Source organism: Esox lucius, chromosome 18 (assembly GCF_011004845.1).
Source record: "Esox lucius isolate fEsoLuc1 chromosome 18, fEsoLuc1.pri, whole genome shotgun sequence".
Lineage (NCBI taxonomy): Eukaryota > Metazoa > Chordata > Actinopteri > Esociformes > Esocidae > Esox > Esox lucius.
Genome location: NC_047586.1, coordinates 18,432,223 through 18,457,358, shown reverse-complemented (window position 1 = coordinate 18,457,358; position 25,136 = coordinate 18,432,223). Strand labels below are relative to the sequence as shown.

General features: G+C 40.7%; 1 protein-coding gene across 2 annotated transcripts in view; it reads left to right on the top strand.

Annotated features, from left to right (window-relative positions):
- Window positions 1-2,727: 2,727 nt before the first annotated feature.
- The window catches only part of flrt2 (fibronectin leucine rich transmembrane protein 2), a 36,080-nt gene continuing 13,671 nt past the window's right edge, over window positions 2,728-25,136 (top strand). Inside the window, exons 1-2 of one of the 2 annotated variants that reach the window (XM_020056411.3) lie at window positions 2,728-3,015; window positions 14,845-14,926. The gene's annotated coding sequence lies outside the window, so the exon portion shown is untranslated. The remainder of the gene's footprint in view (window positions 3,016-14,844; window positions 14,927-25,136) is intronic. The other variant, XM_029114623.2, reaches the window with a different exon arrangement.

Here is a 25,136-nt window from a genome sequence, read left to right as displayed (position 1 = left end):
GAAGGTACATTGTCGGTGACTCTTGACAAATAAAAGTACGGAATTACAAAAAAAAAAATGGAAAGAAAAACATTCTCAAGGGGCCCCTTTGGCGTTTTTGTCCAAAGGACCAAGCGCCTCCTCGACCTTTCAGGAGAGGAGGGAGACGGCGGCCATGTTAGCTGACGGAGCTGAGCCCACAGCGGTGTGTCCAGGTGTTGCCTTTTAATTGGTAATTCCGTGAGCAATAAAGCATTTCAGTCGCTCCCGCTTGTAAAGTGCTTTCATGCCGTCCCAAAATGATGTAATTAGCCAGGCATCCCGGGCAGCGTAGCGGCAGCCTCGACCCAGCTTGCGTTGGTGGAAAGGAGAGCAAGAACACACTCTCTCTTTCTCTTGCTCTCTCTCATTCTTTCTCCACTTCAAGGTTGTGGGCTCCCAGCGAGAGGCCTGTGTCAGGGTTTTCCTGGAATATGTTTTCATTTAAGAATCAAAACACCATAAAGAGAGGTAGTCGTTTGCACAATAAACGTACACTTTAATTTCATTTTGAGCCCCTTCGACTGCGGTTCTAGCTGGTGGCTTGTGTTTGCAATGTATAAGAAAGATGGGGGCGGGGTATAAAAACGTTTGATAATTCGAGGTTATGTTATTTCCTTTGATGTGTGCGCAGGGGTTGTTTGTTTAGTCGTCGGACAGAGATAGGGAATGTGTACTGTACGTTTGCTGAATATTAAACCTTTATTGCTTCCTAAGAACCAGGAAAAATCTCTTTTGTTTTCATCAAAAAAAAAAGATAATTAAACACCTTTCATTTAAGCTGTTTCTTTTTAGAAGGATCAGGCCCAAGGCATGTTTATGCCTCCTAACCATAGCAACCTGCCACATATAATCTTAGCTAGTCGGAAAGCTTTCGCTCTTTCCCTCTCTCTCTCACACCGTTCTAATCGAGATTCAGGAAGTAAATTGGTCTGCAATTACTTATGCCAATGACCAAAGTGTAAATATACAGGGCTGTAATTATTTAGGATGGGGAAAGGCAGCATATTTTACAAGTTATTTTCCTGTTGATCTAGTGTGGATTATTCCTTAAGACACAGAGGGGTCATGACCAGGGCTAAGTGTTACTAAGTAGGACTTGCCGGGAGGTAACACTAACCTGATTCATTTGGCCCAGACAGATCAGATGAATCACCAGAGGATTTCCACGTCAACTACAAGTTCAGCCTGTCAGCATGTGACAAGGCATTAACATAATATAAACTACATTAGTTGAACACATTGGTAGGGAGCCATTAGAAAACACTCGAAACTACACTGACAAACTAAACTTCTTGCGTTGGACACAGACAATATCCAGTAAACACTAGACAAAGACAGACCAGAAAGGCAATTATTTTCGAGTGATAAAAAAAAGAACTTTTTTTTTTATACCATCAACTTTTTGCATGTTAGACCTCCCCGAAGCTTGTCAAGGTTCCAGCAGCAGGGGTATCGCCATGGAACACGAAAACAAGCAGTTCGCTATCGTTGCATCGTCATGGGAATGGCCCACCGGGTGTGCCCACCCATTCTAACTGACACTCAACAGCACAAACATTGGCTGTACTACAACCCCAAACACACACACACTCACTCACACACATTCCGTAATGAGCAGGGAGTTAACAGAGAATCCTGGAAAGCCCAATCATGCAGGCTGTTAGCTAGTATAGCTGATGAATCGGCCAGAAGGGCAAAAAGGAGATCAAGATTCTGGGATTTGGGACATAGTGTTCATTCTCACACTTCATCTACCTAATACAGGCATGTTAACAGAGGCCCTGAAACAGTTTTAAGCTGGAAGTTCAAATCTATACCAGGTAGCCAGGTGTGTAAACAAATGTGTTGTGCCAGCACCGTCAGTTATGCTTGAATTGGAATATATAAGTATTTTCTTACATTTTTTAAAAGTTGGTGCTTTTTCTGTTTGGCTAGTTTTGTACATTATGGAGTTAGTCATGAGGAACAAATCACTGTAACACTCTCAATCTCACACCTCTGTCCGCTCTCCTCAGGTGGAACAGAAGAACACAGCAGAAATATGGAAATCAAGTAGACAGATAGGGACCTGAGTTCCAACCAAGCAGGAGCCTGTCACTTCCCCCTCCAACATTTGACAGTAAAACGCACACACCCTGGCTCCTGTCTCGGTTCGAACCGAATAAAAAAAGGTTTTACGGGGAAAAACTGTTACTGAACAAGTGATATATGGACTGTGGGTTGTCGCCCGCTGAGGGAGTGTAAATGGGGCTAAATGCATTCAGTCCATAGCCTCCACAGCCCTCCATCCGCCCGGGCACTCCTCAAGCCCCACAGCATGTCTGACCCCTGACCCCCATAACTCCTCTTTTGTTCTCAGCGATTCCACTGGAAACCAACCGCCCCCCCCCAACCCGCTCCCTTCTCCAACCCATAACTAACCCCCCTACACCCCCACCACCCCACTCAGGTGCCCTCCGACCTCTGGAGCGCCTCTGCCGCTCTTTGAGTCTGCCCTTGCATTCCTCCAAGACACCCCGGCCCTGAAACAGGAGAACGCGCTGAGCTCATCGCCACTCTCAGGAGTTGGGGGGAGTTAAATGGCATAAAAAATAAAAAAAAGAGAAAACATAACCATTGTTGGACGGGCTGAAACTGGTTGTGTGTGTGTGTGTGTGTGTGTGTGTCTTCCGTGTGTGAAGGTGCAGGCTGCTCAGAGGTTAAGTTACACAAACGGAGGAAGCGAAAACGACTGCAGGCGTCGCGCACTCTCTCCCTTCCAACTCTCTCTCTTCCTCCCTCTACTTCAGCTATTCCTCGCCGCTCTGACTGGTCCCTGTAGTTTCGCCCTGCCTCTCCGTACCCTCTGCCCAAAACAGACGCGGTGCTCTTTAAAGTTAACGAGCCCCTCACTGCCCTGCCGTCCGGGAGCCGTCCCCAGGTTGCGTGCGCGTAACTCTGGGAGGTCACCGCTCTTCACATGACCCCGCTCTGTCCAGCAGCTGCCTCACAACGGTAAGTGCCTCTCTTCTAATGAGTGTGTGACAACAAAAAAGAGAAAGTAACAGCAGAGAGAGAGAGAGAGGGAGAGAGAGAGTCAGGGGACTAACAAACACCCCACGGCACTCCAAACCCTAACTCTGCGGATTATTTTGATTCAGGCTGAGATAGAAAGGAGAGGGGCGAAGACAAACGTAATCGGTGCAATCATAATTAAACCAATCAGTGTGTCTGCATGCAGAGGTAGAGCAAATGGAACAAGGTGCTCCCAGAAAGGCTAACTGAAGCTAAATGCAAGCTCTTTTAAAAGTCTCGCAGTGCTGTTAGATTAGTCGGGGCATTATTAAGTATTGAGTATTGTCTTTTCTTTTCCAGCTCCATGACTGCTGTGCACTATGAGTTTCAGTTTGTTTTTGAAACTGTTCACATTTTGGGACTAATGTACTGTATGTGACGTTGCCAAGGAAAGCCCCAGTGAATACAGTTCAGTAGAATTGCTACGTTTTTAGCCTGACCAGAGCATGATTGTATTGTTCTGGTGATTTTAAAAATGAAATACAATTCTTGAATTGGTAAACAGGATGATATTTGTTGACATGATAAAGACTATATTTATTTAAGAAAGGATGTAGCTACACATCTGTCTCTTCGCTGAGCTTATGATAGAACATAGCACTTTTGTTAAGGACCTGGAAGCTTTTACGCATGTGCAGATTACGCACTTACTTTGTTTTGAGTGCTATTCAATACACCTTTATTTTGGCCTGTATCATTTTAAGCTGGTTGTTACTCCCTATCAAATATACTAAAGCTAAAAATATCCCTTGTCTGCTGTTTCGAATGCCTCCTGCAATTTGTTAGATTGTTGCCTGAGTTAAAGAATAATACTTTGAACAGCCAGCCTGTCTCCTTAACCCCAAAGGCTATATTTATATTTTAGTAATGTTCATTTAAATAGCCGCAGGGTTATTTTCTCGCTGTTTAATATGAAGGAATATGAAGCAATTAGTGGCAGGCTGCAACTAGCCTACAAGAGAACATGTAGAGCATACATTAACTGTACATGCACATAAGCATCTGGATAACTGAAAGAGTTTTTGTCAAAATGTCTGAGAAAAGATTAGATCCTCAAGCCAGTCCATAACAAAAAAAACAAAAAACATCAGGAATATCAGCCTTCGGTGGGATGATACTTTTGACCAATTGCCTGATGTCACAAGGTTGATTTTACTATAATAAACCAATAACAGCTTGGGGCAGGCTCTTGACCATCATATAAGCTAATCAAGCATGTGTACCGAACAGTCTTCTCCTGCATCCCATTCAATCAGACTGAGCAATTCAAGGGCCAAAGAAGTATCATGGAAATACAATGCTTTTTTTAAATGTAATTTATTATATAAAAAAAAAAACACACAATGATTTATTACACTGATTGGATCATTAAAATCTGATTCAAAATACAGCATATGGACTTTAATAAGAGTGACTTTCGTTCAACCACACCTACATTGCAGTCGTAGTTATTTTTCAAGAAGTGAAATCAACTGACAGACTGTTGGGTATTGTACAAAACCTGTTACCACAGCAAACCCTACTATGACAGCTTTGAATGAATCGACGTCAGTGTTGAGTATTATTCTGGTTAGCTGAAAGGAGAAGCAGCATATCAGGGTGAATCCTAATAAAAGCTTGTAAACACATCTCATATATTGTAATTTATTTATTTTTTTACAACTTCACAATAACAGTGGACTATTTATATTTATCAGTGATAGGTGTTATTTTTTCACCCTGGTACGTTCAGTGTTGCAACTGACAGATGTAGTTTTCAGTTCAAAACTTGATCAAAAAACATTTAACACAAGCACGGACGAGCTATTAACATGAATTTACAAACACTTGGTTTTCAAATTACAAAAATGTTATGCATTGAATTTCAACACCTCTTCATAGTTTTCCTACAGTACTTAAATCTCTGTCAGATTTAATTTCATTGAACAAGCAGGAACTCATAGGACCCTGGGAAAAACTAAACTTTTATTACTTTTACTACTGAACCAACCCCACAGTGTATAAATACAGTATTTAACTATTTTAAATTATGTTTTATTTGCACCACCTGGACACATTTCTGGGAAACCGTAACTCCATTCAAGCTATTTCATCATTGGACATTAGAACAAGTTGTTACATGATACAATTATCCCGCTGAGTTACAGGTTGAAGAATTACAGTTCTCTTTTGCTTTAGGTGCCTAGCTAGTGCATGACCCAAATCCCCATTAGGGTTTTGAGTCAGATGACAATCAGGGAAACTCGGCTATGAATCAGACGTTGTCTAGAGCAAGCAACTTGGCCTGAGGGCACAGGCCAGATATGGAGGGAGAGAGAAAAAAAGAGAGGAAGAGAAAAAGAGAGAGAATGAACGAGAGCTGGGCACAAGGAAAGAACTGTTCGGGAGGTATAAAAAAGATACATGGAACCAAATTCCAATGGCAAATTAAAAAATTGATTCTGTCAATTCATATATCCATTGTTGTTGTTGTTTTTCCCGTGTAACATTTTAACGACACCATGTTTGTACCACGAAAAACACAGAAACTATGAAAATGCAAAAACGTTATATGAATCAAACCCACGTCAACTGTAAAACATTATCTGAATCAAACCTAAGTTAACTGTAAAACATCTGAATCAAACCCACGTTAACTGTAAATCATGTTTGCCTGCCAGTTATGACTACATGGCATTCATCCTCTCTTGGCTGGAAAATTGATATCTAGAGAGTGCAGCCGTTTGCCGCTGACTGAATTGGGAGTGTCATTTAATGGGCTGTGAGCAGCAAGGCTGGACATTGTCATTTGTTTTGGAACATTCAGACGGTGGCCAAGAGAGCACTCTGGAGTGCAGAGCTGCCAGCAGGCCAAATCCCCACTCTTTCGTTCTGGTACTCTTTTATTTGTTCCCTTCTTTTTCTCTGACTCCTCTCTCTTGTGTCTTGTTCGGTCTCCTCTGTCTCTCGCTCACTCACTGTCCCTTTTTTTTCTGCTTCTTCCAACCATAGTCACGATGGACTTATTAAACAGGCATCACTTCTCTGACCCCTGACTCCCCCTTCATGGCTTTGTGCCTCTTCCCCTCTCAACCAGACACTGAACCATCAGCCATTATTCATGTTGCTGTTGCAACAGCCATTCCATTCCATATCATTCATCACTGATAGTCTGAATACACTGGAGTTTGGTCAACAAATGCATCAGCACACATCCAAGATAAACTATGCGGATGTTGTGCAAGCCTATATGTTTGGATGTTTCCCTGCCCCAAGGTTTCTAATAGAAATGCCAGAAAATTCTCATCCAAGCTTTGATACCTGTTTCCAGTACGGGAACTGCACTCTGATTGCAACAGCAGACAGATCTGTAGGCCCGGGCAGTCGTGTCATCACCTGTCTGCTTTTTCTCAGCCGCGATCAGAGAGCACGGCTACGGACCGTATTGTACAGAGCCACGATATCAATCAACTCTAGGGTGGCAAAGGGGCGGAAACTTTCCAATAAATATCTGGAACGTTAACATACGTTTTCCATGGAAAGTTAAGCCTGGGAATTTCTGCTTAAATTCATCAAAAGGTTAGCTTATAACATTATAACCTTTTTCCTAGTGAACTCTAAGTGTGCTGGCAAGAGCATCCTATCTGGTGTAGAGATCAACAAGGCTAGTGGTGTCATCACTATCGTTATGTGCCACCTTGGCCTGGATGAAGGCCAGGTTCTTGGCAGTCTGGCGAAGTACACTTCCAAGCAAGTGCTTTGGGATGGAGATGCAATATGGCAGTCGTGCCAACATATGTCATCAGTCACCTGGTGGAAGAGACTTTGTGGATCTTGCCCCCATCACCCTCTGTATCCCACCAATATCAGTCACATCAGAGGTCAACTGGTCCCTGTTTAGGAACACTCCAAAACAGGCAACAGGCTGACCAATACAAGGGTTAAAATATCGGTTGACATCTGGGCAAATTTGAGGCTTTTTGAGCCTGACATTGACCCATCCTCCACAAGATTGGAAAGTGACAGTGAAGATGAGGTCTCAGAGTCTGACATTTAAGAGGTGGACATTGTGGAGGTCCAGGGAAGACAAAGAAGCTTGAGAACACAGCCAAACCTTTAGTCTTTCGACTACCATTTTACAGATGTATATTGAAAAAGTATTTTGGGGGATGCAGTGGATCACTGGGAACACGTTATTCAATATTCCCTTTCGTTTGTTGTTCCGTGAAATAATCCCATGTGAGTCTTTTAATCAAAGTTGAGCTGGTAACTAAATATTAAAAAAAATAATAATAATAATTGGAAGGATTTCATTATTTGCAATTATGTTTATATATGATAATGTAAAAGGTTTATGTATCTGTCTGCATATCATATGGTAAATGTATCCGATGCTGAAAAAATCTAAATTAAAATGGTATTAATATTCCCGTGAATATATTCCTGTTAGTTCTCATATATTCCCGTTAATTCCCATATACTCCTGTTAATTCCCACAGAACGTTACTCAAGCACACAGCCATTACCTTAAAAGTGATAAAACAACCAATCATGGAACAACAGGGATTGTGACAAAACATACGCACACACAAAAAACAACATTATATTTATTTCTTTGCCATTGTTAAATTCTTAATTATTATTCTCGGTGTATTTTATTTACATTTCATGATATATATGTATATATTATGGGTATGGTTTTCAAGAGCCCTGTGTAGAATCCTGCCTCTAAACAATAACACGGCTTATCTCCTCCTCGTCATCCGTTACCGAACAAAACCAGTGTATTACATACTAGTCCTAGGTGATTTAGGGTGGTCTAAAGTGAGTCTAAAGTGAGTATAAGGAGATTAGACCAGTGAGAACGTTTGAATGGGGAATATGTCAGTCACTCAGATTAATGTTGTAGAAATAGTTTGTTTGAAACACTGACTTAAATCATTAACTGCAGTCTACATTTTTGTTTATTTTTATGCTAGTAGTACTGTAAATATTTTACATATTGCCCCTTTAATTGTCTTTCACCTTATTCATGTGGGTATTTCAATTGTCACTCATAGAAATACCTCACATTACTTTATTTGTACAGATTAATTAAAAGAAAACAACATACAAGTTTCTGTTCCTCCAGCAAAAGTTTTTGGGGGATCCAAAAAAAGAACAGAAACAATACAAACTAAGTTACTTTCCCATTTCCACATGACCCAGAAACCTGGCCTGGAGCAAGTCAAGGCTCAGCTATCATATCCCACCACACCTTCTTCTTGACTTCTATGAAAAATGGACAGTCCTCCAGCTAAACATCCGAGAGAAAGCTACTGTTTCGACACGCCAGCTCTCCTCAGGCTTAAAAATCAGGTCCGCGCAACGTTTCGGACTGACTGGCCTCATTCATAACCTTGCACTGTGAGCGACAGAGCTGTTCAGACTTAATGAGTCGGATACGTCGTTGCATCTTTCAACAGTATTTTCCCCTCTATAACAGGAAATATCAGCATTTCTCCTCCAGATGGTCTCTCTATTAGTGAAGCCAGATAGGGAACGCCACACAGCGTGTGCACAGGTCCGAACAGAAAGAGAAATGGCATGTGTTTGAATAATCCACATCAAACGAGGCGCCATGTCAGGGGAGGGTTACGCATATATTTTCCTAGTTATTCCGATCCAACACCAATAAACAGGGATGAGACGAGAGGTATTGTTTTGATCAGAGAGTAGGAGAGGCAGCCAGGACTAGGATGTTGTCTTGCGTGGGTCTATGTGTGTGTGTGTGTTTAGCTGTGTGCTAGGGCATATGGAGGATATTAGGCTCTCGGTTGTGTTTTCTCTGTCTGACACTGCAGCTCAGTGAAACATGACTCAGGATGAACAGGCCTTTCTCGAACCAGCACATTTCTTCCCACACGCTGTCCGGGGGAATTTTCTGGTATACGCCCGTCACCTCGTAAAAACGCGTAGGCCTGCGAGACGGTGCACTCAGAAACACGCAAGCGGCTGCGTGAGAGCTATCCGAAATGCGTGCACGCGCGAGCGCGCAGACAGACCCACAGACACAGTGTTATCAGATACCTCAGGCTGACCCAGCGCCATCTCTCCCCCCTCAGCGATCCCTTTCTAGTGGTTTCTATTCCCACTGATGTTATCCTTGATTTAAGAGAAAAAGCCCCTTACTGAACACGGTAGATAAACAACATTCCTAAGGTAGGCTACCATCTTGAATCGGCTAGTTGGATTCAATGAAACTGAATTGGATTGGTGAAACAGCAAACAGCAATGTTTTCTTGTAAGAGAAATGAACCAATTCCAATCAAACCGAAGCCAGGACCATAAGGGAGAGAAGAGAGGACATGGGGGAGAAATGTAACTGAATAACAAGAGTTTAGACCCAGTAGAGTCCAAATTACCTGAAAGGCCCATATTCAGAGACCCCTTGTTTTGATTCTGTCTGCATCGCTGCGGGTTGGAGCTCCTTATTAGATTCTGTCTGTGTTTCCACTTGTGGTGCAGACGAGCCTCTGACAGCCTTTATCCAGTTACGTCTGGGCCCAACAGCGCTGGGGCTCACTTTCATTCTTCCATTATAAGGCAGAGGGGTCCTAATGCATGTCACCAATGCCACCTGGAGTTAGAGCAAACACGGCTGACCGGCACACAGTGGGAATCCAACGCCACGGCAACAACCCACTGTTTAAACCCAAACAAACCGCAGCCAACCAATCAGAAGGAGAGTCTCAGGCTGACTGATCAAGGTCATCTCAGCTGTTGAGGGTTATAGAGACATTATTTATGTAATGACATATTTGAGGGATACAGAGACATTCTTCATGTAATGACATATTTGAGTGTTACAGACATACTTTATCTAATGACATGTGAGCATTATGTATGTGAAGCATTATATTTTTACATACAGCACAGTATGTAAAAAGGGCTTTTGAGGGTTGTAGAGACGTCTTTAATGGCTTGTGAGGTTTCTAGACATACTTAATAATCACAGACTAAGGGTTTTAGGGACACATTTAATGGGTTGTAAAGGTTTCAGAGACACACATAATGGCTTGTGGGTACTATATAGACTAATATAATTTGTTTGCTTGACACCAATCTCTCTGAAAGTGTGTACCACATCAGGGATGTCATTTGCTGGAAATGTGAAAATATGTTCTTGTAGCTCTTGTGGCGATTTTGATGAGGTAGTTGAACCTAGTACCATGTCCTGGTGTACGGCTCCCAGTGCTTTGTGTGTGTGTGTGTGTGTGTGTGTGTACATACATGCATTCATGGATGCACGTCTGTCTGTGTGTGTGTGTTCAATCAGACAGCACAGAGCTTTGTGGTTCTGAATGCTGTATAGCGTTCATTTATTCAGCTGGTCCGAGGTGCGATCGGATGGCCTTTCCAGAGTCCCCCAGGGATTCCAGCATTTCTCTTTGAGGGTGCGTAGTCATTCGCCCTCGATGCAGGATTCCATTTCAAAACCGCTCAACACGTTGCCCCGCAATTCCTTCCGACACAATTTATTATGGCAAATTAAAAGATTCCAAGAAGCGGGTCCGTTTGTGTTGGCACCAAAACAACCGTGGTCAGTCACAGCTTCTTTACACTCAGCATAGCTAAAAGAGTCACCCCTCCTGTTTCTGCTGAGCTCTCGCTGCTGCTACATCAAGCCCATCTAAAAAAGCTGTCTGTTGCCACTTTTCCATTATATCAAAGAAGAGGCTGCGGGCCCATTGGTTGACCCGGTCCCCTGGGGCATATAGACTTACCGGCTCAGAACATGCACAGGGCAGCATCAAAGCCCGGAGCGTTAAGGCTGATAGCTTGTGGTGACATTGCACTGTGGGACTGAGGCACTCTGGGCCGTCATTACACATATCCCCTGGATCATCCAGTTATAATCAATTTTCCACCCACGATGTCGCTGTGCCTACCACATGTTGTTGAGGCATACGGCCCATTGAAGAGAGAGGAAACACTGACGGAGGAGAAAAACATGTCCAGTGGCACTGCCGAAACAGTGAGGATGGACAGACCGACATTACGGATATTGTGCACTAAACTGAGAAAAAAAAAGAGAATTATTGCAAACTTCCAAAAATCTCCAGTGTTTTTACAAATATATATTTTTTGTTCAATTTTGCAACATTTGGTTGGTGGGTGTCCCTTTGGTTGATGCCTGGCAATGTGGGTGGATTGATTTCCTGCCTGTTGGGCCCTCCTCTGGGTAGGGTCACAGTGTCGCCGGACCCCCCCATCTCAGTTCCAAGGTGTTACGCTGCTATATTATTGTGCTGGGGGATATGAGGAATGCACTTTCTAACTTTTCTCAGTCTCCTCCAGTTTAAAATTTTAGGAGGAGATGAGGTCCTGGTCCACACCTGCGGAGTACCTGGTTTGGGGGGCCCGTTGCTCTAAACCCAAATGAATTATTGTGTAGCTCCATTGGTTTAGTGTTTGGAAATATGGGTAACAAAAGTATGTTTCTGACAGAATTTCACCCCTCTGCAGTGGAAAGTCCTAGTTTACTAAGGTGAAAGAAATAGCCCTAACGAGGACTGAGTTACCTTATCATTGGCCTTCACCTGTGAACCATTGTTTACTACATGTTATGATATATGTGTCATTTCATAGTTTTGATGACTTCAAAAACATATTCATGAATGTGTGGTGTGTCCAAACTTCTGACTGGTATGGTGTGTATATATATATATTTATATATAAGTGTATATATATATATATATATATATATATATATATATATATATACACTTATATATAAATATATAACAATTTACTAATGATATATATATATATATATATATATATATATATATATATATATATATATATATATATATATATATATATATATAATCTCATTACTAAATTGTTTCAAATAATTACATTAATTTATTTATCTGTTCCCTGGGGTCAAGTGCATGTCATTATTATGGACTCATCTGAGCTAATTAAATTCTAATTGAATCTTTTTTAAATTGACTGAGAACACATTCTCATTATCAGTATGAGTTGGGGAGCTATAAAAGTTTCATACCTTACTCAGGGACAGCTTTTTCAACGTGTTGGCTCTGGGTTTTGGTCTAGTTATTGTTTGGTAACTGGTTAAATGATTTACCTGCAAGGCTATCTGCTGCTCCAGTCTCAATATTGACTTAAAATATTGTATCATAATTAAAATATACTGTATTACTGAGATAAAAATGAAAAGCCACTCCCAAATCCTTTGCTCGTAACATTTTGCAGTTCAAATGTAATTATATACTTCAACTGATGATCAGCACGAATCATTCAATAGTTTCTTTCCAGTTTCTGAGTTTTTATATGCCTCTGAATCCTAAGCGCCTCTAGGTAACCGGCGTGGAAAGCCCCTCAATAAAATGCAATGATGGTGCAATGATTTGCTCGCCTCGCTGCGCTCTAGGAGAGTTTATTTAGCTATACCTACCCTAGGCTGGCAGTTTGCTAATATCCAGATCAACATTCTACATGTGTCTGGCGGACTCCGCACATCTTGAAGGCCTTGATGGCTTCATTTTAAAATAAGACTATTCAAATATGTTATAAAGTTCTCAGTTTCATTTTATAATTTCTTACATCTAGAAAACATCAGTTATTTATTAAACATGATTTATTATACATTATCTAAAATACTTTATAAACATAACATGAACGCTTATACAGTATCTCAAAACAATCCTTAATAAACTCAACATGATCTTTTTCAGAGTAAAACATATTTAAAAGAATAAATGAAGCATATTTCATATATTATAAAATACAATATTTCAGAAATTCTACAATGATACATTTGACAGAGAAGGACTTAACTTCCTAATAGAAATTCTAACAAAAAGTTCAGAACTGACAGAGTAAATATTTTTATTTCCCAGTATTTTTTCTTGATTCAAGCAGTATACAAATAAATAGAGTTAAGTCATTTTTCAGACATACTTATCCAGAGCAACTTAGTAGTGAGTTAATACATTTTCAAATAATTCTTATTTACTGGCCTCACATTGGTTTTAAACACACAACCCTGTGGAGGTACAAGTCCCCTGCTCCACCACACGAGTTACACTGGATGTATCAATTAGGTTTCTTGTCAGCTGTAGAACCAAATAATACCTGTCTATATTTGAACAAATATTACTATAATATGGTAGAGATATATTTTCAGGCATTCTGAGCAGTAGGCCAGAACTCTAATCGGCACTTCTGAAGTACATGTGGAATGGAGGCAGCTAATGAAACTATTTGACCACTATAAGCCACATAACAATGGATATTGTATTTTCACCTATCATAGATGGAGATTACATTTTAAGGTTTAAATATTGTTTGTGTACATTTTATAAAGGTCTAGAACTTTTAGTGTGAAGGCAGAGGACCTAAAGACATATGGGGGCGCCATATGTCCTAAGGTCCTTCGCCTTGACACTAAAAAGACGGTGTAACTGATTGTACTCATGCCTGATTCATTTAGGATTTCAGATTCCAGTGCTGACCAAATCTCTGGGCCCAGTTTTTTACAGAATAACTGTTCTGACAGAAGTACTATTTAAAGATATTTTGCAAGAAACATTTTCTATTTATAGTCCAAAAGTTGGCTTTGTCAATGAAGGAGCTACAAACAAATTCCATCTCTTAGAGATCTGCAGAACATAACAAGTAGTACAGTAGCTACGGACTCCAGATGTTGTGTCGTTGTCAAGACCACATGATGTGTGCATCCAGTTCACACATCTGGATTGTGGCACACTATTCCAAGTGTTCACATGAGGGGAATTTGTTTTGCTTCAGTTGAATGTCACAAAGCAAATATCTAGGAATGAATGCCTTCAAAACACCCACATTCAGGACATGGTACATTGATTAAAAAAAATGTGATGAGGGTGATTAACCCAAGGCTGTTTGTGCCTGTTTGTTGACACTGATATGTAAAAGCTCATTACCCTGTCTTTGAAATATGTATATACATATGTATCACAAACCGGTTGCTGGAACCAAATCAAAACTGATTCAACTTCAGTGAAAAATAATAAAGCTTGAATCTAACGTATATTTTAACTTAATGCCCAAAAACAGTTTGTGTGTTTATTACATAAAAGTGACATTCTACAAGAATCATTAACAGTATTATAGATTAAAAGGCCAAATGGCTGAACACATTATACATTTTCCTTTCAGGTCAGCCTTTATGTGGGCTTTGAATGTCTATTGAAGAAACAAGTGTATAACAAGTTGTATAAGTATTGTTCTGTTGATATAGTACAGTAGCTACAGGAAATGGTTATTTTATGTATGGTTACTTGCTCGATTGTTAGGAAAAAACCTAGGTGAATCTGTACCATACGTCATCAACAGAGGCTTCCAGATTAAATTGAACTGAAACTGCATGCCTCTATAAAATGAATATATATGTAATGGAATTTCAGCTATAACTACAGCACAAATACAGAAATTCTGAACATATTCTAACTTTGGACAAATGTGTTATCTTTGGAACTTTCATGAAAAAAAAAATCTACTTTCTCATTACTATCTCAGGAAAACGATTATGAAGTTTTGAAGTTCAACAGCTCACGAAAAACATGCCACTAATTACTCAATCAATTAACGGAGAGTCCATTAACATTTTTGACATATTTAAGTGCTCATTACTCATGCTCATTACTCATGCATTACATTAGCATAGTCAAACAGGCCAGTAGACGGACTTACACGGCAGGGGAGTTTTGTCCTCTGACGCATCACCGTTTTTCTCTGCAGATGTTCACGGCAAAACAAAAACAACAACACATCAACAACCTGAACATTCTCCTGCTGTCAAGACGTAAATCTCCATAATGAGGTATAATAAGCTGTAAGGTTTTGGCCGAGTACGCCACGTATTTTTCAGTTACAGACTGGCATTATCTCCCTCCATCTGCTAAGACTCATAAACTATAGCGAGCAGCTCCGCAGTCTACTACTATAGTCTGGCGGAGGGCAGGAAGAGATACGTGGCTGTAAGAACTAGGGGCCTTGGCAGAGAGGCCTTGGGCCCAGTCGCGTTGGAAGACTATCAGAGTAAACGGTCATTAGAAATCCCTCATTTTCAGTCGGCTGTGAAAAAGCCGGAGTGGCCTCCATCTCAATAAGCCCAGCAGAAAGGATCACCTCCACTGGAGGAAACTGGCTGTTGGTAAAGAAGGAGAGTTCGAGGGTGATGTTATGTGTTTGTATTTGTTAACTCTGGTTGGCTGGGTTAGCAAGGATAGCAAAGAATCAAGTCAGGGTTTTTCATTCCGGTAAATACTTTCAGTGTTGAAAAGCAGCCTTCAACATATCCATGTTGACCACAGTTAGGTCCCTGCAGAAATGTATATGATTATTTCTGGAATGACGTTGCCTGAAGCAATGAATAAATGAAAATAGGTTTTGTAATTGTTTGCTTATTTGCAAAATATTTTCATATTCCGGTGTAATCCCATTAATAATACCTTTAGTTTTGATAAAGCATATAAATGACACTGTTCATGATAAAATGCAATTGTTTCATTTCAAAAGTTTCACTTTTTTAATGCAACTTTTTTTGTCTGGTTAACAAGAAAGGTATTATTTGCATACTGAAAGTATTTTTTAATACATGTGAGAATAATAGTATCAAATGAAACTAGAGTAAACTGATGGAAATACTGTGCATTGATCTGTTAAATTAAACTCAAGTGGCTAGCGTTTAGTATTCACACTAATCCCCTTTCAACTCAAATAGTGGAATGCCTCCATCGCTTCAGCCGGTCATTAAAGCGTCATTAATAAAAAATCAAATTGAATGAACCAATCCAGTAAAATCTGTAATATGATCTTCCTTAGGGTGTTTTTGCAAATGAATGTGTTCTCAATTAACATGGCTCGAGACACTGATCAGCTGGAGACACATGTCATGTGTGCTTTTTCCCCTAATAGACCATAGGATTATTTATAGAAAGGAACTTGATGCCAGACCTGTGGATAAAGTCAATATCTACACCGATGCAGAATGACTCAACCGTGCTAGTTTAGCAAAACTGATACCTGGGCTCTGATTGTTCAGTTACGCTGAACATGAGAGTAATGGAGCAGTTGGCCTGTTTTCCACATACGTCTGTGTGTGTGTGTGTGTGTGTTGGGGGGGTGACAGCCAAGGGGGTTGTTATGGCTGCATTGACAGCGTGTAATTGCTGCTCCAACAGAGGAAGTGTATGACAGTGAGAGCAAGAGTTTTCCATCACTTTGAGTGTGTGTGTGTGTGTGTGTGTGTGAGAGAGTGTGTGTGAGTCTCTGTGTGCATCGCTGTGACGTGTACGTGCATACATGTGCACATGGTCGTGCCTGACACTAGTCTGTTTGTATTTGAAAGCTGCCAGAGGACTGTTCATTGCGCCGGTGGGCCAGGGTACTTCTTGAGGGATTAGAAGGCGGAACTGGGCGTGCTCAGTGCGGGTTCTGTTTGCTCTACCTCACCCGGTCTTGTACCTCGTGTTGGAGCCAAGAACGATCCCAGCAAGAGAAGTGACAGGTCACCTCCTCTCTATCACCATGATCTCAGTGTCTCTCTGTCAGTCTATCCATGTCTCTCACTCTTTGTCTCTCCACTCTCTTGTTCTCCCTTTATTTCTCTCTCTGTCTTCTCAGCATAGTTAGGCACATCCATACATGGGGGGGCTCAGATTCCTCTCTGTAGGAATAATAACAATTCCTTTCTGCCTGTGTTACTGTGATGGGCGCTGCGGGCCTTCCTGGTGTCAGCACTCCTTTCTCTGACGCCTGCAGTAAGTCTGTGTGTGTGTGTCTGTGTGTGTGTGTGTGTGTGTGTGTGTGTGTGAGAGAGAATGTCTGCCTACGTGCATGTATGCATCTTACTTTTCATGCTTATGTGCACGTGCGGAGACGTGTGTGTCTGTATGGACAGCATAAAGGACTCCATTGATGTGAACAAGTTATTCTCGTTAACCTATCAGTTGAACTGGGCCGACGCCAGTGTTGGGAGCCCTGAAGTGGGCTTTCTAACACATCCCCTGTGCCGCACGGCAGTTACCGTTTGCCCATACAGTCCAGACAGGCAGAGCGAGAAGCACACATGCTAGCACTCTCCTTCCAAAAGATACATTTAGGAGGACATTGAGCAATGTTTGATCCTACATCTCTCTGGCAAACTGCCTCCTCAGAATGTCTGTAAAACACTTCCATGTGTACTTCTAGAGCCTTCTCCATTCTGACCACCTATTCATGGCATTCCAGGACTTTTGGCCTCCAAGACATTGGACACCCAGGGGAAAACAGATACTCATGAGAAATACCTCAGCACTCCAGTTGCCATAACAGTTTAAATAACAAAACTGGGATTTTCTGGCCATACCTAACAACGTGAGTTGTTTTTTTAATTTGTAATTGCATTACAGTTTTATTCACACACTCCAGACCGCACGTGTATGTGTGTGTTCAGCACTCTACAGCAATAGTTGTTGACCAGGACCACCTTAAAGTATCCCAGGGCCTGGGACAGAATATTTCTATTTCAGCTCTTCCCTGAGCGAACCAGCAGCAGGTTTTCACAACTGAGCCCGGACAATTTTGCTCCCCCTCCCAGGGCCGGAGACAATGTTCCCGGTTGTCCCCTCCTGACGGCTGGCCTGGACGGGACACACCTCAATGTCAAATAAAAGTGTCAGAACCAAGGTTGTGGCGTGAACAAAGGGGCTCACTGTGTGTGGGAACAGACTGTCTCTGACACAAACGTGCCTACCTGGGGTTTAAACAAGCATGTTTTCCCTGTTTCTTTTTTCTCTCCCTCTGTTTGTTTTACTCTCGCCTGCTGTTAATGTGAATGTGGGACGGCGAACTGCGGCGTGCACAGCCAAATGACACGCTGCCTCGACAGCGCAGCGATCACGCTAAAGCCACCCGGCGAAGAAAAACGCAACATTAATCACAACGGCCTTAACATGTACTGTAGCCGGGCATGACTAACTTGTGTAGGCAGTGCTTGTGTGTGTGTGTGTGTGTGTGTGTGTGCACGTACAGCAGGGAAGACATGGCACTTAGTATCCACATTACACACATAAACATTACTTCAAAATCAGACCCAGGCAGGATTGTTGTATCTGGGGAAACATTCCACAGAACACATGGGCTGCATAGCACAATCAATCCAACCAAATCCCTTTATGTTCCTGTGATCTCAGAACACGTGGGCTTTTTTTTCTCCTTCTGATAGATGACAACCTGTGTACACAGGCCAAACATTAAATCCACCACGCAGAAACAGGACAACAGCCAACGGTTTAGCCTGCTACAAGTAAATATAACAGAACCTAATCTGTTTCTTTTGATCTACAAGCGCATGGAATTGATGCATTCAACTCTCGGCGTCCTTTTTCTCAACATAGGTTTCAACGAAGAAATAAATACACACAATGGAAACAATTTAGAAAGTAACATCAAAGTGCAGTTAAAATGGTTAAAAAGTTCCTTGACACATAACACTGACATTTTTTTATTACGGTTAGCCTATTTTAGTTCTTAGAGGAAATGTAACGTGATTAAGGACAGATGGATAAGTACACAAAGGAATTGTCCCATCGGCAAATCACATAGCTTTTCTATCAAATACAATACATCTAACAACGCAATCAAGGCCTTTGTCAAGTCAATGAATACTTTTGATCAACCAGAGGAGAACCAACAGTGCACTGAAGTGTTACGTTAAATTAATGTTCATATGAGTTATCAAACCTTTGAAATCAGACCTTAGTCACTGAAATAATATTGCAGTCTAATTTAGGAGGAACCAGTCAAACCCATGACACAGAAAAAACTGCCCTTTCATGTATTCATTTGAGTTCCTTAAACCGACTCCCAGGTGGTTCAGGAAATAATGACCAGACATCCTCCAATTCCTTAGTAAAGAGTAATTTTGGGCAGTGGCCATTTTAAATAACGAATGATAAGTGAAACTATGATCTCTCACGCTCTCAAAGTTGCAGTCCGCTGTTTTTACCCACTGATTGAAAAGGGTCGCTGTCGAGACAAACAGCCCCAACAAGTTGGGTACTTTGTTATGTGTTTGCTCCTTTATGCCCCCATCGTCAAAACGTCTCACTTTCAAACTTGGAATTTCATGGCAACCTGAGGTACAACGGTGATTCTACGCATAGATTATGAACATTATGAACCTATTACACATCCAGCCCAAAAATGGGAGGTTAAAAAAAAACATTGTGTTCATTCAAATGTCCCAGACTACATCTATAATACACATTGGCAATGGGACAGGTGCGGCAAAGCTTTTTACTTCCCAGGAACAATGTAATTAATCTAGAGGTCTGCAAAAGACGAAAGAGTGGCGTAGAGAGTGGACTAAAGGAACAGAGGAATGAAAAATGAAAACTGACAAAGTTATGAATTATATAGTTGGACTCCAGCCGCTGACCTTGGCTACCACACAGTATTTTTGTATTATTTAATAATTTTAAATTGTAGAGAATCTTTTTTTTTTGGACTGCCTGGTGCAGTTTTCAATAGTGTCGTCTAAGTCTTACAAAGCAAAGCACTGCTGACGGTCTCCCGGAAGAATGTATTCTCGTCCTCTCCCTGCAAAGCTGAGAGGACATATATTAGCCATGTGTGATTCATTTACAGCACTGTGCTTCAATTAATCTGCACCGGGTGGCAGGCGCAAGGGTTGGGCTCAGAGCCACCTGCAAGAGAGGGATGAGAGAGAGAGATAGAGAGTGGGGGGGAGAAGAAGAGAGTGATCTTCTGGGGCAGGAAGAAGTATCAAAGGTGTTCATTTTAATCGATAGATCATCATCCACACAAACCCCATTCCCTCTTTCTCTAACCATTCCTTTCTGGTTCTCTCTCTTTCTTTTTTTTTTTTGTATGTCCGTCTGATATCTCTCTTTCTGTTAATCACTCTGTCTTTCTCACAAACTCTCTCTGCCCTTTATAATGGTACGCTAGGAAAAAACTGAGACGTGGAAGAGGACAGCAAATGTTTCAAAGGCGCTATGATTCAGCAGTCTCCCAAAAGCACACTGGCAATTCTGGTGTTACTAATGTCCTGATTGTAGAGGATGTTTGTGAGACTACTTCAAAAAAGTAAACTAGCTGAGCCAGTAAGTGAAAGCAAACGTAAGTAAGGAACCAAACCGTAGACGTTAATGATGTTATTACAGATTGGTATGTGACAGCTAATATCTTAGCAAAAGCCATGTGGGATAAATGGCAAAACTTTATTTTCAAGTACGCATGTAAGAGACCTTATTGTATATTATATGTGAGAGTGAAAGTAGTGTATAGTTTAGAAGTAATAGATATAGTAATGGATAATAGGCCTTATACACTACACAAACATTTAAGTTACAATGAATTGCCATATATGTGTCTGTTAAAAGAAAGTTAGCACATGCTAACAAAGTTTTTATTTTAATTTTTTTCTCATAGGGTTTTGGGAGAACAGGGTTAAGGTCTGATAAACAAAGAATCAAACAATACTTTTCATCAACTCATATAGTAATCAGACATTATGAACTCAAATATTAAGCAGATATTTGAGAGATTGCAGAGATGTAAATTTGTAGAATAATTTCCTAATTTATATGGATGACATTTATGTCATTATGTAAAAGCCCACTAAGCTAGTATTACTGAATAATGCTGAGTAGAAACTACACTAGAAATAGAAAACTAGAAATATAATTGGGAGGCCCATACACAAACACTGATCCACACACTCCGTGCTACAGACATCCTCTTGGGATACTGTGGAGATAAGCAAGCAGTGAATTTTACAAATTAAATCACTTGTTTAATTGATGTCACAGCTTTGTTTTGGTATAGATCGTTAAGTACTGGAGGTTTCACCACATAGCCGTATCTTCCCAAAGTTAGCAACATCCTTGGAGTTAAGCAGTTGTTGAATGAATCTCTAATTACACGTTGTAATTAACGTTATTGAAAATATTATAATTATTAATAATAATCCAAGGTCATTAAGACTGTAAATTGGTGTGGGTCGTTGTCCGTACATGCTTAATTACGAGTCAATGCATTAATTAATGGACTCATCAGCAGAATACAAACACTGTGAAATGTAACTGTGGAGAACAGACCTGGGAAAAAATTATATATACATATTCATGACATAAATACTTTAAAATTTCTGTCATGTTGGAAACACAATGTTTCGAAATACCCTACAAATACAAAAAACAAACTTTGCTTGGAAGAATGCTACATCCATTTAACCAACCATTCAAAATTGCCTGATATATTGTAGCTAGCGGGCTATTGTTATTAACAAAGTTATTTTCCCATTGGCTACTTATTAACTTCAACTGTGTTCACGCTTCGTATGCATAGTTTGGTTAGTGAATGTGCCAAAATTGTTACAAATGGTTACAAAGATGCTTTAGCATCTGATGAGGGGAAAAAATGCCTGAAACTAGACTTGGTGAGAGGAAAAACACATTTGAGTGAGGCACTATTACTGTTCAACCAATCCACTCAAATAAAAGAAGAACTTAAGAAGCAGCTTTGACATGTCAAAGTCCAGCAGAGGAAATTACATCACTGTAGGGGTCACCTCGGTTTCCCAAAGTGTTGAGACTTCTCGGGTTCTCCCGTTGCAGCGTTCGGCATAACCCACCTGCTGAAAACATCGGGTCCTCAACCCAACTCTATGGATTGCCTCTTTGTATCACCTGTTTACATTTTGCAGATTGGATTGTGTATTTAGTTCTTACCTTTTAGATCACTCATTTGTCAGTTATCGTTGATAAGAGAAGGCACGTTCACCTTTGTTCAGTTTAGCTCTGTCTGTGTATACCAGTAGTTTGTGGGTAATCCACCGCATCTTTGAATATATTTTGTTCTTTCTGGATTAAACCAAGTTTTGTTCAATCCTGCATCTTTGCCTCCGTCTTCATTTACCCAAGCCTCACAGTAACACACTCTCACTTTGCATTTCCTCCGAAAAAACGGAACTTCAACTAGTCAGGGATGACACGGAGGGTATTACAGAGAATCAGAGATGTGCTACTGGCTAGGTTGATGGATTACCAGTCCGGCACACTAAGGGAAACCTTTTTTTTGTGTCATGGCCCTACAGCCTAGCAACAAATCTCCATTACCAGGTATCGTCCGGGGCCAATGGTAGGGTGGCACTGACCTCCAATTGTATTTACAAATATATTTCCATATTACAAAAATAGAACCCCTTCTAAATGTAAGTGAAGTGAAAGTAACTGACACCATATGACGAATGCACTGACATTTGCTGTGGGTTAGAGTGAGTGCAAATTGATTGACACATATGGAGATTTATATAGAGGTAAACTCTGGGGGATTATGTCATTAAGTCTGGGAAAGGTAAAGCAATCCAAAAAGAAACACTGTCAAACGGCCACCATATTATGCGACTACAGCCAATCTTACTTGATCATGAAGGGGAAACTCTCCTTTTTTGGCTCCACAATGTTTTATGGTCAGTTCACAAAGACAGGAAAGAACCCTGGCCCCTGAGAGCTGAGCCAAACAATGTCAGCAGATGTTTCAGGCGGTAGCCAGCCGTCTGTCCATCAAGCTCACAGAGTGAGGTAAGGTCTGGACAACAGCAGGTAGGCAGATCTGGTCTGGTGACAGGGAGCAACTAAGAGAGAAAGCTATAGCCTGGGAGGCAGTAGCTACAGCTAACATCCACATCCAGGCTATGAACAGACTTCCTCTCCACTCAGCTCAGGAGGGGAAATTCACCCCAGATGTGACTTCAAACAGACAGAAAGCTTGAGGGATTGAAGGTGGGATAAGGCCCATCTTTTGAGTGACCTTAAAGACCTGTTCCAGGCACCGCTCAATCTCTCCACCTCTATCTTAATCCCTATTTTTTTATCACTTTCTCCAGCCATTTTCTCTTTTTCTTTTTACAGAGCTCCTTTTGACTTTCAGTTTGTCTGTCCATCTGTGCTACCCCTCTCTCTTTCTCGTCTCTCTGCTCCCCAAGCGGGACCAGCCCATCGTCAGTCAGTCTGTTTTTACAGTGTGACATTAACACAGAGCAGTCTTCCAGGGCCTATAGCTACCATTTATATCCCCCCCCATAATTCAAATCATGTCCATGGGACAGCAGAGCTCCTGATGTAATGACTAACAGACTGATTGAATACTGCCTCCTACTCCTTCCTCCGCCCGGCCGTTTGACAAGCAGTTTTATTCTTTTAAAAGGAACTGTAAGCTTTACAAGTTTCTCTTTATTTCATTTAATGGAGCGCCTATATAACGCATTGACAGAAACGGTCAGCCATTGATATGGCAGTGACGCAGCACTGTGCACTTCCAACTCATTTTGACGGTTTTACTTTTACAGTTTGCCTTTACAAAAAGGTGTTTTTGCCTGATAGGATATGCGGCAGGATGTTTTTATTGATCAACTGTAAGCTTAGAAACATAATCAGCGTGTGTCTCTCTCACAGCAAAAGCTCTGTCCACTTGGCGTATGGTGATATAAAGCCCTTTGAAGATATAACAGTCCTTGCACAGGTAATTACACAATTGTGTATTTCAGAGATCTCGCTAATCACTCTTCTAAGGGATCTTATCGTTGGTTACTTTGAAATGTGTCATTCCGAGTCTCTGATGTAACCATGTGCTAAGAAACATGCTAAATGCTAAGCTGATTAAATCTGCAGGGACAGAGGCCTGTTAACATTTAGCTAATAAAAAGAAATGGGTATCTAAGCAGCAGTCTTCTGACCAGAGCCACAGCTCTGGACATTGATCTACCCAGTTGAGTATTTTTTCCATTTTAGCAAGATACAATAAATTATACAGCCTGGTTAACATGAACCCGAAACCAGACTCTACCATTTAGAAACAGACTATGTTAGTAAAGACAGAGAGTTTCAGATACAAGTTCATAAAGATGAAGGAACAGACATCAACTGAGGGAAGGAACTTTATTCACAGAGCTGTTTTGCTAATTATGGTAAATGTGTCCATTCTCTGCATTGCTTAGGACCTTCTGCATTTTGAACAGAATCAAACCCTTCAGTTGAATATCAGGCAGTGGTTAGCTTCTCAAAAGTTATAACTTAATATTAGTACCTGTGTATAGGTCATGGTCTAATACACAGACTGATGGAAAAATACTGGGTCATATCATCAATAATGTGACTTCTGAGAAGTGTACATTACTCATTTAAACATTCTGTCATAAAGAAATGTTCTATATAAATAAAATAATAAATGTCTATAGTACAATCCTATCAAGTGCCAAATATTCTAACAGGGTCATTAAGCCATGAATCCTAAGTGGCGGAGGTAATGGGAACTTGTTGTGTGCATTAAATAAATAATACTCTTTACACAAAATGTTGTCAAAGCAACCAGAAATAAAGAAGCCTTTACAGCAATGGTGACATGTTGTTAAATAGGGTTAAAATACAGTTTAAACAGGGTTACAATACTGTATTTTGAAAAGGGTTAAAATATATATTGATATAACACTTGGACCAGGACTTAACAAGCCTTTTATTTGTATTGAAAATGAAAAATGTGTGTACAAATTAAATTTAAAGTACCTGAGACACTGGGGACAACCATTCTGTGGGTCGGCCATACTTTATCCAAGGAAAGAAAAGTTACACAGAAATCAGCAGTTTAAAGAAGTTCAGGTAAGGTTCAGCATCTAAACAGGCCTACTCAATGCTGATTTAAAAAAAATGATGTGTATGTTCACTGGATCTGTTCCATTAGTTACCAGTACTTAAAAATAAAATTGCCAATAGAAATGTAAATAGGCTATTTACGGTTTAGAAGACTTCCCTTGTGGAAAAATCTGATTAGACATGTTTTTTACATAGTTGTATTTCCTCCTGTAATTGATAGTTGACTTGCTTTCACAGTTAAAATCTGTCAAGAATTTTACTTTAAAGTTACAATGATTGGTACACTATACTACACTAATACATACACCAAGACCCACACAGATGGTAAAAGTAGCTTGATCAGCAAATTTAGCATAAACATCTGCTGGCCGA